Below are 17,639 nucleotides of genomic sequence, written 5' to 3' on the forward strand. Positions count from 1 at the left end.
TATCTAGCAGCAGAGACACTGGTCTATCTAGCAGCAGAGACACTGGTCTGTCTAGCAGCAGAGACACTGGTCTGTCTAGCAGCAGAGAGACTGGTCTGTCTAGCAGCAGAGAGACTGGTCTGTCTAGCAGCAGAGAGACTGGTCTGTCTAGCAGCAGAGAGACTGGTCTGTCTAGCAGCAGAGAGACTGGTCTGTCTAGCAGCAGAGAGACTGGTCTGTCTAGCAGCAGAGAGACTGGTCTGTCTAGCAGCAGAAAGACTAGAGATGTACCGGAGGAAAGAGACTGGTCTGTCTAGCAGCAGAGAGACTGGTCTGTCTAGCAGCAGAGAGACTGGTCTGTCTAGCAGCAGAGAGACTGGTCTGTCTAGCAGCAGCAGAGACTGGAGAAGTACCCGGAGCAGAGAGACTGGTCTGTCTAGCAGCAGAGAGACTGGTCTGTCTAGCAGCAGAGAGACTGGTCTGTCTAGCAGCAGCAGAGACTGGAGAAGTACCCGGAGGAAAGAGACTGGTCTGTCTAGCAGCAGAGAGAAACTAGAGAAGTACAGGAGGAAGAGACTGGTCTGTCTAGCAGCAGCAGAGACTGGAGAAGTACCCGGAGGAAGAGACTGGTCTGTCGATCAGCAGAGAGACTAGAGAAGTACTGGAGGAAGAGACTGGTCTGTCTAGCAGCAGAGAGACTAGAGAAGTACCGGAGGAAAGAGACTGGTCTGTCTAGCAGCAGAGAGAAGTACAGGACTGCTGAGAGGATTTAAAGCTGGAGTTAAATTGAGCTTCGCCGAGCCAGGTGACTCTCAGAGAGAGCGAGAGCTATTTTAAAACCTGTTTGTTTCCCTAGCTAGCTAATTCTGATGGTGCACGCCACACACAGCTTCACGCCACACACAGCTTCACGCCACACACAGCTTCACGCCACACACAGCTTTACATTTCTCTCATAGCTCTGTGAACAATACTTTAATTGAAATGGTTTTGTATTATTGATGCTAAGGAACACTAATATTGCTTGTGGTTGGTTATGTCACCAGGCCAGTTCCACCTGCCTTCTTCTTTTTACTGCGTGTGGTCTTGTGCTCTGGTCTGTGGGCAAAATGAGAAGTAGCAGTGGTTGGTTCCATTGTCTGTTGCTACAGACAGTCCTCAGGTCTGCCCCCAAGAGGCAACCTATTCTCTTTATAGTGCACTACCTTTTGACCAGGGCTCTGGTCCCAGGTAGGGATTAGGATGCCGTTTTGGGTCACAGCCTCTTGCTACAGACAAATCCCTGTCTGCATGTCTGTCTTGGAGCCCAGAGGAGGATGTCCTGTCCTCACCTCTGTAGGCTGGACTGCTGGCTGTCTCTGTCTCTCTCTGTCTCTCTCTCTCTGTCTCTCTCTTTGTCTGTCTCTCTCTCTCTGTCTCTCTGTGTGTGTGTCTCTCTCTGTGTGTGTGTCTCTCTCTGTGTGTGTGTCTCTCTCTGTGTGTGTGTCTCTCTCTGTGTGTGTGTGTCTCTCTCTGTGTGTGTGTCTCTCTCTGTGTGTGTGTCTCTCTCTGTGTGTGTGTCTCTCTCTGTGTGTGTCTCTCTCTGTGTGTGTGTGTGTCTCTCTCTGTGTGTGTGAGTCTCTGTGTGTGAGTCTCTGTGTGTGTGTCTCTCTCTGTGTGTGTGTCTCTCTCTGTGTGTGTGTCTCTCTCTCTGTGTGTGTGTCTCTCTCTCTGTGTGTGTGTCTCTCTCTCTGTGTGTGTGTCTCTCTCTCTGTGTGTGTGTCTCTCTCTCTGTGTGTGTGTCTCTCTCTCTGTGTGTGTGTCTCTCTCTCTGTGTGTGTGTCTCACTCTCTGTGTGTGTGTATCTCACTCTCTGTGTGTGTGTCTCACTCTGTGTGTGTGTGTCTCACTCTCTGTGTGTGTGTCTCACTCTCTGTGTGTGTGTCTCACTCTCTGTGTGTGTGTCTCACTCTCTGTGTGTGTCTCACTCTCTGTGTGTGTCTCACTCTCTCTGTGTGTGTCTCACTGTCTCTGTGTGTCTGTCTCTCTGTCTCTCTCTGTCTCTCTCTGTCTCTCTGTCTCTCTCTGTCCCTATGTGTCTCTCTCTCTGTCCCTATGTCTCTCTGTCTCTCTCTCTGTGTCTCTCCTTTTATATTCAAAACGACCCCAAACATCAGGGCTGTATCCATAAAGAGTAGGAGTACTTAGCTAGGATCAGTTCTGCCTTTTGTAGATCATCGTCAGGGCGTTTTTATGCCTAATATTGTAATGCTTCGGTGGGACGTTTAAGGGGGGTTTCTTGGGGGGGGGGGTGTTACCTAAATCAAAACATTGTAAAAAATAATAATGGAAAAGGGGATTTAGTGTAAACAATAAGGACCAAAACCAGTTATTACGTATGTAGAACAGATTAATGGACCTATATATATTCTTTGAGAATTAATGATCATCAAAGCTAGACAGTAAGGGAGAATTTAATTTAGCATGATAGATTGTGTTATGTTTGATCTAAATAACGTAGCGTTAGACATGGCAAAATGCAGAGAATTGCAGGAACTTGGGCCTCCTGAGTGGTGCAGAAGTCTAAGGCACTGCAGACCCGGGTTCGATCCCAGGCTGTGTCACAACCAGCCCTGACCGGGAGACGGGCCCACCTCTTTACCAGTGTTGTGAATACAGGCCCACCTCTTTACCAGTGTTGTGAATACGGGCCCAGTTATTCTAATTGCAGAAGTGTACCTGTCCTCTTATAGCCTGAGTGCCAGGATTCCGGCGCCGACAGAGAAGGCTGCCTCGCTTCGCGTTCCTAGGAAACTATGCAGTTTTTTGTTTTTTTATGTGTTATTTCTTACATTAGTACCCCAGGTCATCTTAGGTTTCATTACATACAGTCGAGAAGAACTACTGAATATAAGATCAGCGTCAACTCACCATCAGTACGACCAAGAATATGTTTTCCGCGACGCGGATCCTGTGTTCTGCCTTACAAACAGGACAACGGAATGGATCGCATGCAGCGACCCAAAAAAACGACTCCGAAAAAGAGGGAAACGAGGCGGTCTTCTGGTCAGACTCCGGACACGGGCACATCGCGCACCACTACCGAGCATTCTTCTTGCCAATGTCCAGTCTCTTGACAACAAGGTTGATGAAATCCGAGCAAGGGTAGCATTCCAGAGGGACATCAGAGACTGTAACGTCCTCTGCTTCACGGAAACATGGCTCACTGGGAAGACGCTATCCGGGGCGGTGCAGCCAACGGGTTTCTCCACGCATCGCGCCGACAGAAACAAACACCTTTCTGGTAAGAAGAGTGGCGGGGGCGTATGCCTCATGACTAACGAGACATGGTGTGATGAAGGAAACATACAGGAACTCAAATCCTTCTGTTCACCTGATTTAGAATTCCTCACAATCAAATGTAGACTGCATTATCTACCAAGAGAATTCTCTTCGATTATAATCACAGCCGTATATATCCCCCCCAAGCAGACACATCGATGGCTATGAACGAACTTTATTTAACTCTATGCAAACTGGAAACCATTTATCCGGAGGCTGCATTCATTGTATCTGGGGATTTTAACAAAGCTAATCTGAAAACAAGACTCCCTAAATATTATCAGCATATCAATTGCTCAACCAGGGGTGGTAAAACCTTGGATCATTGTTACTCTAACTTCCGCGATGCATATAAGGCCCTGCCCCGCCCCCCTTTCGGAAAAGCTGACCACGACTCCATTTTGTTGATCCCTGCCTACAGACAGAAACTTAAACAAGAGGCTCCCACGCTGAGGTCTATCCAACGCTGGTCCGACCAAGCTGACTCCACACTCCAAGACTGCTTCCATCACCTGGACTGGGACATGTTTCGTATTGCGTCAGATAAAAATATTTACGAATACGCTGATTCGGTGTGCGAGTTCATTAGAATGTGCGTTGAAGATGTCGTTCCCATAGCAATGATAAAAACATTCCCTAACCAGAAACCTTGGATTGATGGCAGCATTCGCGTGAAACTGAAAGCGCGAACCACTGCTTTTAATCAGGGCAAGGTGTCTGGTAACATGTCCGAATATAAACAATGCAGCTATTCCCTCCGCAAGGCTATTAAACAAGCTAAGCGTCAGTACAGAGACAAAGTAGAATCTCAATTCAATGGCTCAGACACAAGAGGCATGTGGCAGGGTCTACAGTCAATCACGGACTACAAGAAGAAACCCAGCCCAGTCACGGACCAGGATGTCTTGCTCCCGGGCAGACTAAATAACTTTTTTGCCCGCTTTGAGGACAATACAGTGCCACTGACACGGCCTGCAACAAAAACATGCGGTCTCTCCTTCACTGCAGCCGAGGTGAGTAAGACATTTAAACGTGTTAACCCTCGCAAGGCTGCAGGCCCAGACGGCATCCCCAGCCGCGCCCTCAGAGCATGCGCAGACCAGCTGGCCGGTGTGTTTACGGACATATTCAATCAATCCCTATACCAGTCTGCTGTTCCCACATGCTTCAAGAGGGCCACCATTGTTCCTGTTCCCAAGAAAGCTAAGGTAACTGAGCTAAGCGACTACCGCCCCGTAGCACTCACTTCCGTCATCATGAAGTGCTTTACATTTACATTTACATTTAAGTCATTTAGCAGACGCTCTTATCCAGAGCGACTTACAAATTGGTGCATTCACCTTATGACATCCAGTGGAACAGCCACTTTACAATAGTGCATCTAAATCTTAAAGGGGGGGGGGGTGAGAGGGATTACTTATCCTATCCTAGGTATTCCTTAAAGAGGTGGGGTTTCAGGTGTCTCCGGAAGGTGGTGATTGACTCCGCTGTCCTGGCGTCGTGAGGGAGTTTGTTCCACCATTGGGGGGCCAGAGCAGTGAACAGTTTTGACTGGGCTGAGTGGGAGCTGTACTTCCTCAGTGGTAGGGAGGCGAGCAGGCCAGAGGTGGATGAACGCAGTGCCCCTGTTTGGGTGTAGGGCCTGATCAGAGCCTGGAGGTACTGACGTGCCGTTCCCCTCACAGCTCCGTAGGCAAGCACCATGGTCTTGTAGCGGATGCGAGCTTCAACTGGAAGCCAGTGACTAGTCAAGGACCATATCACCTCCACCCTACCTGACACCCTAGACCCACTCCAATTTGCTTACCGCCCAAATGGGTCCACAGACGACGCAATCTCAACCACACTGCACACTGCCCTAACCCACCTGGACAAGAGGAATACCTATGTGAGAATGCTGTTCATCGACTACAGCTCTGCATTCAACACCATAGTACCCTCCAAGCTCGTCATCAAGCTCGAGACCCTGGGTCTCGACCCCGCCCTGTGCAACTGGGTACTGGACTTCCTGACGGGCTGCCCCCAGGTGGTGAGGGTAGGCAACAACATCTCCTCCCCGCTGATCCTCAACACAGGGGCCCCACAAGGGTGAGTTCTGAGCCCTCTCCTGTACTCCCTGTTCACCCACGACTGCATGGCCACGCACGCCTCCAACTCAATCATCAAGTTTGCGGACGACACAACAGTCGTAGGCTTGATTACCAACAACGACGAGACGGCCTACAGGGAGGAGGTGAGGGCCCTCGGAGTGTGGTGTCAGGAAAATAACCTCACACTCAACGTCGACAAAACTAAGGAGATGATTGTGGACTTCAGGAAACAGCAGAGGGAACACCCCCCTATCCACATCGATGGAACAGTAGTGGAGAGGGTAGCAAGTTTTAAGTTCCTCGGCATACACATCACAGACAAACTGAATTGGTCCACTCACACTGACAGCGCCGTGAAGGCGCAGCAGCGCTTCTTCAACCTCAGGAGGCTGAAGAAATTCGGCTTGTCACCAAAAGCACTCATAAACTTCTACAGATGCACAATCGAGAGCATCCTGGCGGGCTGTATCACCGCCTGGTACGGAAACTGGTCCGCCCTCAACCGTAAGGCTCTCCAGAGGGTAGTGAGGTCTGCACAACGCATCACCGGGGGCAAACTACCTGCCCTCCAGGACACCTTACACCACCCGATGTTACAGGAAGGCCATAAACGGCCATTCCAGGGCAATTCCACGGCAATTCCACGGTAGAGTTTTCATTAGACTAATGTATAACAAACAACCATTTGCTTTCAAAAGTTTTAACGAACCATAAAACTCTATGCACAAGGACTACTTTTAACAATTTAAATGGAACATTTTACAAAAACACAACTGAATTTTGGTAAAAATGTTTAACAAAACCCTGAAATGCATAATTATGGTTGGGAATGTCGTTCTCTTCATGGTGATGTATCCTAAATAGGTACATTTTGCGTATTTGGGTAATATTCTACACACTGGAAATTTTATGATTTTATTTTTATGAACTCTGCCCCCAAACAAGACCAAATTTGATTGGACAGGACCTGAATCTGAGCCAATCAAAGTACAGTACAATACAATACATAACTGGAAAGTTCAGCACAGTAGAGTTCAGGGCCCGGTTGCATAAAACATATTTTTTTATTTATACAATGGGGCAAAAATTATTTAGTCAGCCACCAATTGTGCAAGTTCTCCCACTTAAAAAGATGAGAGAGGCCTGTATCATAGGTCCACTTCAACTATGACAGATAAAATGATAATTTATTTTCCAGAAAATCACATTGTAGAATTTTTAATGTATTTATTTGCAAATTATGGTGGAAAATAAGTATTTTCTTTTGTGAGATAGCAAAATATAACTTCTACAATCAAGACAGAATAACCAAATTGATTCAGACAATTAACAACGTTTTTTTGTAGTTACATTTTTTTTCTCAACTTGTTTTGTATTACCTTCTACTATGTCAAACTAGCTTAGAGTAGCTAGCTTAGAGTAGCTAGCTTAGAGTAGCTAGCTTAGAGTAGCTAGTTTATAGTAGCTAGCTTAGAGTAGCTAGCTTAGAGTAGCTAGCTTAGAGTAGCTAGTTTATAGTAGCTAGCTTAGAGTTTAGAGTAGCTAGTTTAGAGTAGCTAGCTTAGAGTAGCTAGCTTAGAGTAGCTAGCTTAGAGTAGCTAGTTTATAGTAGCTAGCTTAGAGTAGCTAGCTTAGAGTAGCTAGCTTAGAGTAGCTAGTTTATAGTAGCTAGCTTAGAGTAGCTAGCTTAGAGTAGCTATCTTAGAGTAGCCATGGATTGTGCACCTTCCAACTGTAGCTAAATCGCTAGCTAGCAAGTGGATGTTTTCCTTTTGAAATCAGAGCAGAGGAAAGCAAAATTTACATCCACAAATGCTGTTTTACTGTAGTGAATTATACTCAACTTCAAAAAAAACTTTACTGTACTGTGTTTGCCACACTTATGAAACATCAACATCTATGATTGGTTCAGATTCGGTCAGGTCCAGACAAGGGATTTAAATGTTTAAACGAAGTTGTGATCATTTTAAAGTAAAAAAATAAATAATTCAAAACCAAATGTTTTAATCAGTGCAGTGCAGTAATCACAAAATATCTAATTTTCCACGTTATAGCCAAACGAGGCTATAAGGGCCTGGGGGGGAGTTGTGTCATTATTAAATAAAGCCAGAGAGGAAAAGGCTAACTTTTATGCAACTCTGGTGAATTTGCAAGGCATGTAAGATGAGGATTATCAAGACATTCTTTCTGTCCCCTCCTCTCTCTCCCTCACACTGGCTTGCTTGCTCTTCGCTAATGATGCCAGTGTGTGTTCAGTCTTCAGTCTGTTGCGTGTAGAATATGCAAGCCAAGAAATTGCGAGATACAGCGTTCCATTGTGAGATATTGCTAATGATTGGCGATTTCTAGATGGGCCTAGTCCATGGTTCTGACTCTGTCTGCCTGGTGGCCGAACTGCCTATAATGTGCACTTCGTCCATCGCTATGAAAGATGCAGGTGCTGGATTAGTTGCCGTACTTCTGAGAACACAGTCTCATCTGTTCCAAAAATACAGAATCTTAGGTGTCGATTCCTGGCGGGGTGGCGATGGTAGTATTGGTAGTGGTGATGGTAGTATTGGTAGTGGTGGTGGTGGTGGTGGTGGTGGTAGTATTAGTAGTAGTGATAGTGGTGGTGGTGGTATTATTAGTAGTAGTGGTGGAGGTAGTAGTATTAGTAGTAGTGGTGGAGGTAGTATTGGTGGTTGTGATGGTAGTGGTGGTGGAGGTAGTATTGGTAGTAGTGGTGGAGGTAGTATTGGTAGTAGTGGTGGAGGTAGTATTGGTGGTAGTGGTGTTGGTGGTAGTATTAGTAGTAGTGGTGGTAGTATTAGTAGTAGTAGTGGTGGTAGTATTAGTAGTAGTGGTGATGGTAGTATTGGTAGTGGTGATGGTAGTGGTGGTGGAGGTAGTATTGGTAGTAATGGTGGAGGTAGTATTGGTAGTAGTGGTGTTGGTGGTAGTATTAGTAGTAGCGGTGTTGGTGGTAGTATTAGTAGTAGTGGTGGAGGTAGTATTGGTGGTAGTGGTGTTGGTGGTAGTATTAGTAGTAGTGGTGGTAGTAGTAGTGGTGTTGGTGGTAGTATAAGTAGTAGTGGTGGAGGTAGTATTAGTAGTAGTGGTGGTGGTGGTAGTAGTGGTGGTAGTATTAGTAGTAGTATTAGTTGTGGTGATGGTAGTATTAGTAGTGGTGGTGGTAGTATTAGTATTGTTAGTGGTGGTGGTAGTAGTAGTAGTAGTGGTGTTAGTATTGGTAGTGGTGGTATTAGTATTAGTAGTAGTATTAGTAGTGGTGGTGGTAGTATTAGTAGTAGTATTAGTAGTGGTGGTGGTAGTAGTAGTATTAGTAGTGGTGGTGGTAGTATTAGTAGTGGTATTAGTAGTGGTGGTGATAGTATTAGTAGTAGTGGTATTAGTGGTGGTGGTGGTATTAGTAGTGGTATTAGTAGTGGTGGTGATAGTATTAGTAGTAGTGGTAGTAGTAGTGGTGGTGGTGGTGGTATTAGTAGTGGTAGTACTGGTAGTATTGGTGGTGGTGGTGGTATTAGTAGTGGTAGTACTGGTAGTATTGGTGGTGGTGGTAGTATTAGTGGTGGTGGTGGTAGTACTGGTAGTACTGGTAGTAGTGGTGGTGGTGGTGGTGGTGGTGGTGGTGGTGGTGGTGGTAGTAGTAGTAGTGCTGGTGGTGGTAGTATTAGTGGTATTAGTAGTGGTGGTGGTGGTGGTGGTGGTGGTGGTGGTAGTAGTAGTGGTGGTGGTGGTGGTATTAGTAGTGCTGGTGGTGGTGGTGGTGGTAGTAGTGGTGGTGGTATTAGTAGTGCTGGTGGTGGTGGTGGTGGTAGTATTAGTGGTATTAGTAGTGCTGGTGGTGGTGGTGGTGGTAGTATTAGTGGTATTAGTAGTGCTGGTGGTGGTGGTGGTAGGAGTGGTGGTGGTGGTGGTAGGAGTAGTGGTGGTGGTGGTGGTGGTGGTAGGAGTGGTGGTGGTGGTGGTGGTGGTAGGAGTAGTAGTGGTGGTGGTGGTGGTAGGAGTAGTGGTGGTGGTGGTGGTGGTGGTAGGAGTAGTGGTGGTGGTGGTGGTGGTAGTATTAGTGGTGGTGGTGGTGGTGGTAGGAGTAGTGGTGGTGGTGGTGGTGGTAGTATTAGTGCTGGTGGTGGTGGTGGTAGTATTAGTGCTGGTGGTGGTGGTGGTAGTATTAGTGCTGGTGGTGGTGGTGGTAGTATTAGTGCTGGTGGTGGTAGTGGTAGTATTAGTGCTGGTGGTGGTGGTGGTGGTGGTGGTAGTATTAGTGCTGGTGGTGGTAGTATTAGTGCTGGTGGTGGTAGTATTAGTGCTGGTGGTGGTGGTGGTAGTATTAGTGCTGGTGGTGGTGGTAGTATTAGTGCTGGTGGTGGTGGTGGTAGTATTAGTGCTGGTGGTGGTGGTATTACATTACATTTAAGTCATTTAGCAGACGCTCTTATCCAGAGCGACTTACAAATTGGATTAGTGGTATTAGTATTGGTAGTATTGGTAGTAGTGGTGGTGATAGTAGTAGTGGTAGTAGTGGTGGTAGTGGTAGTAGTAGTGGTGGTGGTAGTAGTAGTGGTGGTGGTAGTAGTAGTAGTAGTGGTTGTGGTAGTATTGGCATTGGTGGTAGTATTGGTAGTAGTAGTAGTAGTGGTGGTGGTGGTAGTAGTAGTGGTGGTGGTGGTAGTATTAGTAGTATTGGGGGTGGTAGGAGTGGTGGTATTGGTGGTAGACATAGTGGTGGTGGTAGTAGTAGTGGTGGTGGTAGTAGTAGTAGTAGTGGTTGTGGTAGTATTGGCATTGGTGGTAGTATTGGCATTGGTGGTAGTATTGGTAGTAGTGGTGGTGGTGGTAGTAGTAGTAGTGGTGGTGGTGGTAGTATTAGTAGTATTGGGGGTGGTAGGAGTGGTGGTATTGGTGGTAGACATAGTGGTGGTGGTAGTAGTAGTGGTGGAGGTATTGGTGGTAGTAGTAGTGGTGGTGGTAGTAGTAGTGGTATTGGTGGTGGTAGTATTAGTATTATTAGTGGTGGTGGTATTGGTGGTAGGCGTGGTGGTGGTGGTAATAGTGGTATTGGTGGTAGTAGTAGTGGTATTGGTGGTGGTAGTAGTGGTGGTATTGGTGGTAGTAGTAGTGGTATTGGTGGTAGTAGTAGTGGTATTGGTGGTAGTAGTAGTGGTATTGGTGGTAGTAGTAGTGGTATTGGTGGTAGTAGTAGTGGTATTGGTGGTAGTAGTAGTGGTATTGGTGGTAGTAGTAGTGGTATTGGTGGTAGTAGTGGTATTGGTGGTAGTAGTAGTGGTGGAGGTATTGGTGGTGGTAGTAGTAGTGGTGGTGGAGGTATTGGTGGTAGTAGTGGTATTGGTGGTAGTAGTAGTGGTGGAGGTATTGGTGGTAGTGGTGGAGGTATTGGTGGTAGTGGTGGAGGTATTGGTGGTAGTAGTAGTGGTATTGGTGGTAGTAGTAGTGGTATTGGTGGTAGTAGTAGTGGTGGAGGTATTGGTGGTGGTAGTAGTGGTATTGGTGGTAGTAGTAGTGGTATTACATTTACATTACATTTACATTTAAGTCATTTAGCAGACGCTCTTATCCAGAGCGACTTACAAATTGGTGCATTCACCTTATGACATCCAGTGGGACAGTCACTTAACAATAGTGCATCTAAAACTTAGGGGGGTGGGGTGAGAGGGATTACTTAACCTATCCTAGGTATTCCTTAAAGAGGTGGGGTTTCAGGTGTCTCCGGAAGGTGGTGATTGACTCCGCTGTCCTGGCGTCGTGAGGGAGTTTGTTCCACCATTGGGGGCCAGGGCAGCGAACAGTTTTGACTGGGCTGAGCGGGAGCTGTACTTCCTCAGTGGTAGGGAGGCGAGCAGGCCAGAGGTGGATGAACGCAGTGCCCTTGTTTGGGTGTAGGGCCTGATCAGAGCCTGGAGGTACTGAGGTGCCGTTCCCCTCACAGCTCCGTAGGCAAGCACCATGGTCTTGTAGCGGATGCGAGCTTCAACTGGAAGCCAGTGGAGAGAACGGAGGAGCGGGGTGACGTGAGAGAACTTGGGAAGGTTGAACACCAGACGGGCTGCGGCGTTCTGGATGAGTTGAAGGGGTTTAATGGCACAGGCAGGGAGCCCAGCCAACAGCGAGTTGCAGTAATCCAGACGGGAGATGACAAGTGCCTGGATTAGGACCTGCGCCGCTTCCTGTGTGAGGCAGGGTCGTACTCTGCGGATGTTGTAGAGCATGAACCTACAGGAACGGGCCACCGCCTTGATGTTAGTTGAGAACGACAGGGTGTTGTCCAGGATCACGCCAAGGTTCTTGGCGCTCTGGGAGGAGGACACAATGGAGTTGTCGACCGTGATGGCGAGATCATGGAACGGGCAGTCCTTCCCGGGAGGAAGAGCAGCTCCGTCTTGCCGAGGTTCAGCTTGAGGTGGTGATCCGTCATCCACACTGATATGTCTGCCAGACATGCAGAGATGCGATTCGCCACCTGGTCATCAGAAGGGGGAAAGGAGAAGATTAATTGTGTGTCGTCTGCATAGCAATGATAAGAGAGACCATGTGAGGTTATGACAGAGCCAAGTGACTTGGTGTATAGCGAGAATAGGAGAGGGCCAAGAACAGAGCCCTGGGGGACACCAGTGGTGAGAGCGCGTGGTGAGGAGACAGATTCTCGCCACGCCACCTGGTAGGAGCGACCTGTCAGGTAGGACGCAATCCAAGCGTGGGCCGCGCCGGGAGATGCCCAACTCGGAGAGGGTGGAGAGGAGGATCTGATGGTTCACAGTATCGAAGGCAGCCGATAGATCTAGAAGGATGAGAGCAGAGGAGAGAGAGTTAGCTTTAGCAGTGCGGAGCGCCTCCGTGATACAGAGGAGAGCAGTCTCAGTTGAATGACTAGTCTTGAAACCTGACTGATTTGGATCAAGAAGGTCATTCAGAGAGAGATAGCGGGAGAGCTGGCCAAGGACGGCACGTTCAAGAGTTTTGGAGAGAAAAGAAAGAAGGGATACTGGTCTGTAATTGTTGACATCGGAGGGATCGAGTGTAGGTTTTTTCAGAAGGGGTGCAACTCTCGCTCTCTTGAAGACGGAAGGGACGTAGCCAACGGTCAGGGATGAGTTGATGAGCGAGGTGAGGTAAGGGAGAAGGTCTCCGGAAATGGTCTGGAGAAGAGAGGAGGGGATAGGGTCAAGCGGGCAGGTTGTTGGGCGGCCGGCCGTCACAAGACGCGAGATTTCATCTGGAGAGAGAGGGGAGAAAGAGGTCAGAGCACAGGGTAGGGCAGTGTGAGCAGAACCAGCGGTGTCGTTTGACTTAGCAAACGAGGATCGGATGTCGTCGACCTTCTTTTCAAAATGGTTGACGAAGTCATCTGCAGAGAGGGAGGAGGGGGGGGAGGGGGGCGGAGGATTCAGGAGGGAGGAGAAGGTGGCAAAGAGCTTCCTAGGGTTAGAGGCAGATGCTTGGAATTTAGCGTGGTAGAAAGTGGCTTTAGCAGCAGAGACAGAGGAGGAAAATGTAGAGAGGAGGGAGTGAAAGGATGCCAGGTCCGCAGGGAGGCGAGTTTTCCTCCATTTCCGCTCGGCTGCCCGGAGCCCTGTTCTGTGAGCTCGCAATGAGTCATCGAGCCACGGAGCGGGAGGGGAGGACCGAGCCGGCCTGGAGGATAGGGGACATAGAGAGTCAAGGGATGCAGAGAGGGAGGAGAGGAGGGTTGAGGAGGCAGAATCAGGAGATAGGTGGGAGAAGGTTTGAGCGGAGGGAAGAGATGATAGGATGGAAGAGGAGAGAGTAGCGGGGAGAGAGAGCGAAGGTTGGGACGGCGCGATACCATCCGAGTAGGGGCAGTGTGGGAGGTGTTGGATGAGAGCGAGAGGGAAAAGGATACAAGGCAGTGGTCGGAGACTTGGAGGGGAGTTGCAGTGAGGTTAGTGGAAGAACAGCATCTAGTAAAGATGAGGTCGAGCGTATTGCCTGCCTTGTGAGTAGGGGGGAAGGTGAGAGGGTGAGGTCAAAAGAGGAGAGGAGTGGAAAGAAGGAGGCAGAGAGGAAAGAGTCAAAGGTAGACGTGGGGAGGTTAAAGTCGCCCAGAACTGTGAGAGGTGAGCCGTCCTCAGGAAAGGAGCTTATCAAGGCATCAAGCTCATTGATGAACTCTCCGAGGGAACCTGGAGGGCGATAAATGATAAGGATGTTAAGCTTGAAAGGGCTAGTGACTGTGACAGCATGGAATTCAAAGGAGGCGATAGACAGATGGGTAAGGGGAGAAAGAGAGAATGACCACTTGGGAGAGATGAGGATCCCGGTGCCACCACCCCGCTGACCAGATGCTCTCGGGGTGTGCGAGAACACGTGGGCGGACGAAGAGAGAGCAGTAGGAGTAGCAGTGTTGTCTGTGGTGATCCATGTTTCCGTCAGTGCCAAGAAGTCGAGGGACTGGAGGGAGGCATAGGCTGAGATGAACTCTGCCTTGTTGACCGCAGATTGGCAGTTCCAGAGGCTACCGGAGACCTGGAACTCCACGTGGGTCGTGCGCTGGGACCACCAGAGTAGGGTGGCCGCGGCCACGCGGTGAGGAGCGTTTGTATGGTCTGTGCAGAGAGGAGAGAACAGGGATAAACAGACACATAGTTGACAGGCTACAGAAGAGGCTACGCTAATGCAAAGGAGATTGGAATGACAAGTGGACTACACGTCTCGAATGTTCAGAAAGTTAAGCTACGTAGCAAGAATCTTATTGACTAAAATGATTAAAATGATACAGTACTGCTGAAGTAGGCCAGCTGGCAGTGGGTGCGTTGTTGACACTACACTAATCAAGTCATTCCGTTGAGTGTAATAGTTTCTGCAGTGTTGCTATTCGGGGGCTAGCAGGCTAGCTAGCAGTGTTGTTTACGTTACGTTGCGTTAAAAGAACGACAATAGATGGCTAGCGAACCTAGAAAATCGCTCTAGACTACACAATTATCTTTGATACAAAGACGGCTATGTAGCTAGCTAAGTAGCTAGCTACGATCAAACAAATCAAACCGTTGTACTGTAATGAAATGAAGTGAAAATGTGATACAACCTGTGAATGCGACCGGGTAGTTGAGTTCTATACAGAAGACGTTGGCTAGCGTTGGCTAGCTGTTGGCTAGCTAGCAGAGTCACCTACGTTAAGGACGACAAATAGCTGGCTAGCTAACCTCGGTAAATTAAGATAATCACTCTAAGACTACACACTCTAAACCTAAACAACACAATTATCTTGGATACGATGATACGATGATACGAAGACAGCAAAGACAGCTATGTAGGTAGCTAACACTAAACTAATCAAGTCGTTCAGTTGAGTGTAAAAGTTTCTCAGTGCAGCTAATCAGTGGACGTTAGCTAGCTGGCTAGTGAAGACTACGTTAGGACGGCGAAATACGATAATTACGCAATTATCTTTGATACAAAGACGGCTATGTAGCTAGCTGAGAAGAAATTGCTAAGATAAGACAAATCAAACCGTTGTGATATAATGAAATATAATGAAAAAGTTATACTACCCGTTGGAGCGACGTGCAGATGCGACCACTCGCTCCAACCGGAACCGGATGCGGATGCGGTGGTAGTAGTAGTGGTATTGGTGGTAGTAGTAGTGGTATTGGTGGTAGTAGTAGTGGTATTGGTGGTAGTAGTAGTGGTATTGGTGGTAGTAGTGGTATTGGTGGTAGTAGTAGTAGTGGTGGAGGTATTGGTGGTAGTAGTAGTGGTATTGGTGGTAGTAGTAGTGGTATTGGTGGTAGTAGTAGTGGTGGTGGTAGTAGTAGTAGTGGTGGTGGTGGTAGTATTAGTAGTATTGGGGGTGGTAGGAGTGGTGGTATTGGTGGTAGACATAGTGGTGGTGGTAGTAGTAGTATTGGTGGTAGTAGTAGTGGTGGAGGTATTGGTGGTAGTAGTAGTGGTATTGGTGGTAGTAGTAGTATTGGTGGTAGTAGTAGTGGTGGTGATGTTAACAGCAGTAGTAGTGTTTTATTCATTAGTAGCTACATACATATGTTTATAGGACACCATTTTGTTAGTTTTGTCTATATGCACAATGCAGTGATAATGCTACACTGGAAGTATTTTATCCATCCAGGCACATTGAAATGGAGTCAAGTATTCTGTGGTCTGGCAACGGACGGGGAAAGATTCAGTGATTCATTCTGTCCAACGTGCTTCAACTTTTCCTCCATTAATTCATATTAATATGGAGAGGAGCTTTATGCAGAATACCATCAGTCAAAGGAGAATGTGTGTCTCTGTCTCTCTCTCTCTCGGTCTCTCTCTCCCTCTCTCGTGTGTGTGTGTGTTGCGTGTCTCCCTCTCTCGTGTGTGTGTGTGTTGCATGTCTCCCTCTCTCGTGTGTGTGTGTGTGTGTTGCGTGTCTCCCTCTCTCGTGTGTGTGTGTTGCGTGTCTCCCTCTCTCGTGTGTGTGTGTTGCGTGTCTCCCTCTCTCGTGTGTCTGTGTGTGAACGGCACGTGTGTGTTTCTGCGTCTGAGTTTCTCTCATTCTCTGCTTCCAGGGGATGACTTCTCCATCATCCAGCAGGAGATCTTCATGGTGAAGGAATGCATGCACCACAACATAGTGGCCTACTTCGGGAGCTACCTCTGGTAAGAGCCAAGACCACACTCAATACCAGGGGCCCTGAGCTACCTCTGGTAAGAGCCAAGACCACCCTCAATACCAGGGGCCCAGAGCTACCTCTGGTAAGACCACACTCAATACCAGGGGCCCAGAGCTACCTCTGGTAAGACCACCCTCAATACCAGGGGCCCAGAGCTACCTCTGGTAAGAGCCTAGACCACACTCCAATACCAGGAGCCCAGAGCTACCTCTGGTAAGAGCCAAGACCACACTCCAATAACAGGGGCCAAGAGCTACCTCTGGTAAGAGCCAAGACCACCCTCCAATACCAGGAGCCCAGAGCTACCTCTGGTAAGAGCCAAGACCACACTCAATACCAGGGGCCCAGAGCTACCTCTGGTAAGACCACCCTCAATACCAGGGGCACAGAGATACCTCTGGTAAGACCACCCTCAATACCAGGGGCCCAGAGCTACCTCTGGTAAGAACCAAGACCACACTCAATACCAGGAGCCCAGAGCTACCTCTGGTAAGAGCCAAGACCACACTCAATACCAGGGGCCCAGAGCTACCTCTGGTAAGAGACCACCCTCAATACCAGGGGCACAGAGATACCTCTGGTAAGACCACCCTCAATACCAGGGGCCCAGAGCTACCTCTAGTAAGAACCAAGACCACACTCAATACCAGGAGCCCAGAGCTACCTCTCGTAAGACCACACTCAATACCAGGGGCCCAGAGCTACCTCTGGTAAGACCACCCTCAATACCAGGGGCCCAGAGCTACCTCTGGTAAGAGCCAAGACCATACTCCAATACCAGGGGCCCAGAGCTACCTCTGCTAAAGCCAAGACCACACTCAATACCAGGGGCACAGAGCTACCTCTGGTAAGACCACACTCAATACCAGGGGCCCAGAGCTACCTCTGGTAAGACCACCCTCAATACCAGGGCCCAGAGCTACCTCTGGTAAGAGCCAAGAACACACTCAATACCAGGGCCCAGAGCTACCTCTGGTAAGAGCCAAGAACACACTCAATACCAGGGGCCCAGAGCTACCTCTGGTAAGAGCCTAGACCACACTCAATACCAGGGGCCCAGAGCTACCTCTGGTAAGAGCCTAGACCACACTCAATACCAGGGGCCCAGAGCTACCTCTGGTAAGAGTCTAGACCACCCTCAATACCAGGGGCCCAGAGCTACCTCTGGTAAGAGCCTAGACCACACTCCAATACCAGGGGCCCAGAGCTACCTCTGGTAAGAGCCTAGACCACACTCCAATACCAGGGGCCCAGAGCTACCTCTGGTAAGAGCCTAGACCACACTCCAATACCAGGGGCCCAGAGCTACCTCTGGTAAGAGCCTAGACCACCCTCAATACCAGGGGCCCAGAGCTACCTCTGGTAAGAACCAAGACCACACTCAATACCAGGAGCCCAGAGCTACCTCTCGTAAGACCACCCTCAATACCAGGGGCCCAGAGCTACCTCTGGTAAGACCACCCTCAATACCAGGGGCCCAGAGCTACCTCTGGTAAGAGCCAAGACCATACTCCAATACCAGGGGCCCAGAGCTACCTCTGCTAAAGCCAAGACCACACTCAATACCAGGGGCACAGAGCTACCTCTGGTAAGACCACCCTCAATACCAGGG

General features: G+C 48.6%; 1 pseudogene; it reads left to right on the forward strand.

Moving 5' to 3' along the window:
* Window positions 1-17,639, forward strand: part of LOC124046990 — a 142,414-nt pseudogene that overhangs the window by 27,726 nt on the left and 97,049 nt on the right.

The sequence above is a fragment of the Oncorhynchus gorbuscha genome, linkage group LG10, assembly GCF_021184085.1.
Source record: "Oncorhynchus gorbuscha isolate QuinsamMale2020 ecotype Even-year linkage group LG10, OgorEven_v1.0, whole genome shotgun sequence".
Taxonomy (NCBI): Eukaryota; Metazoa; Chordata; class Actinopteri; order Salmoniformes; family Salmonidae; genus Oncorhynchus; species Oncorhynchus gorbuscha.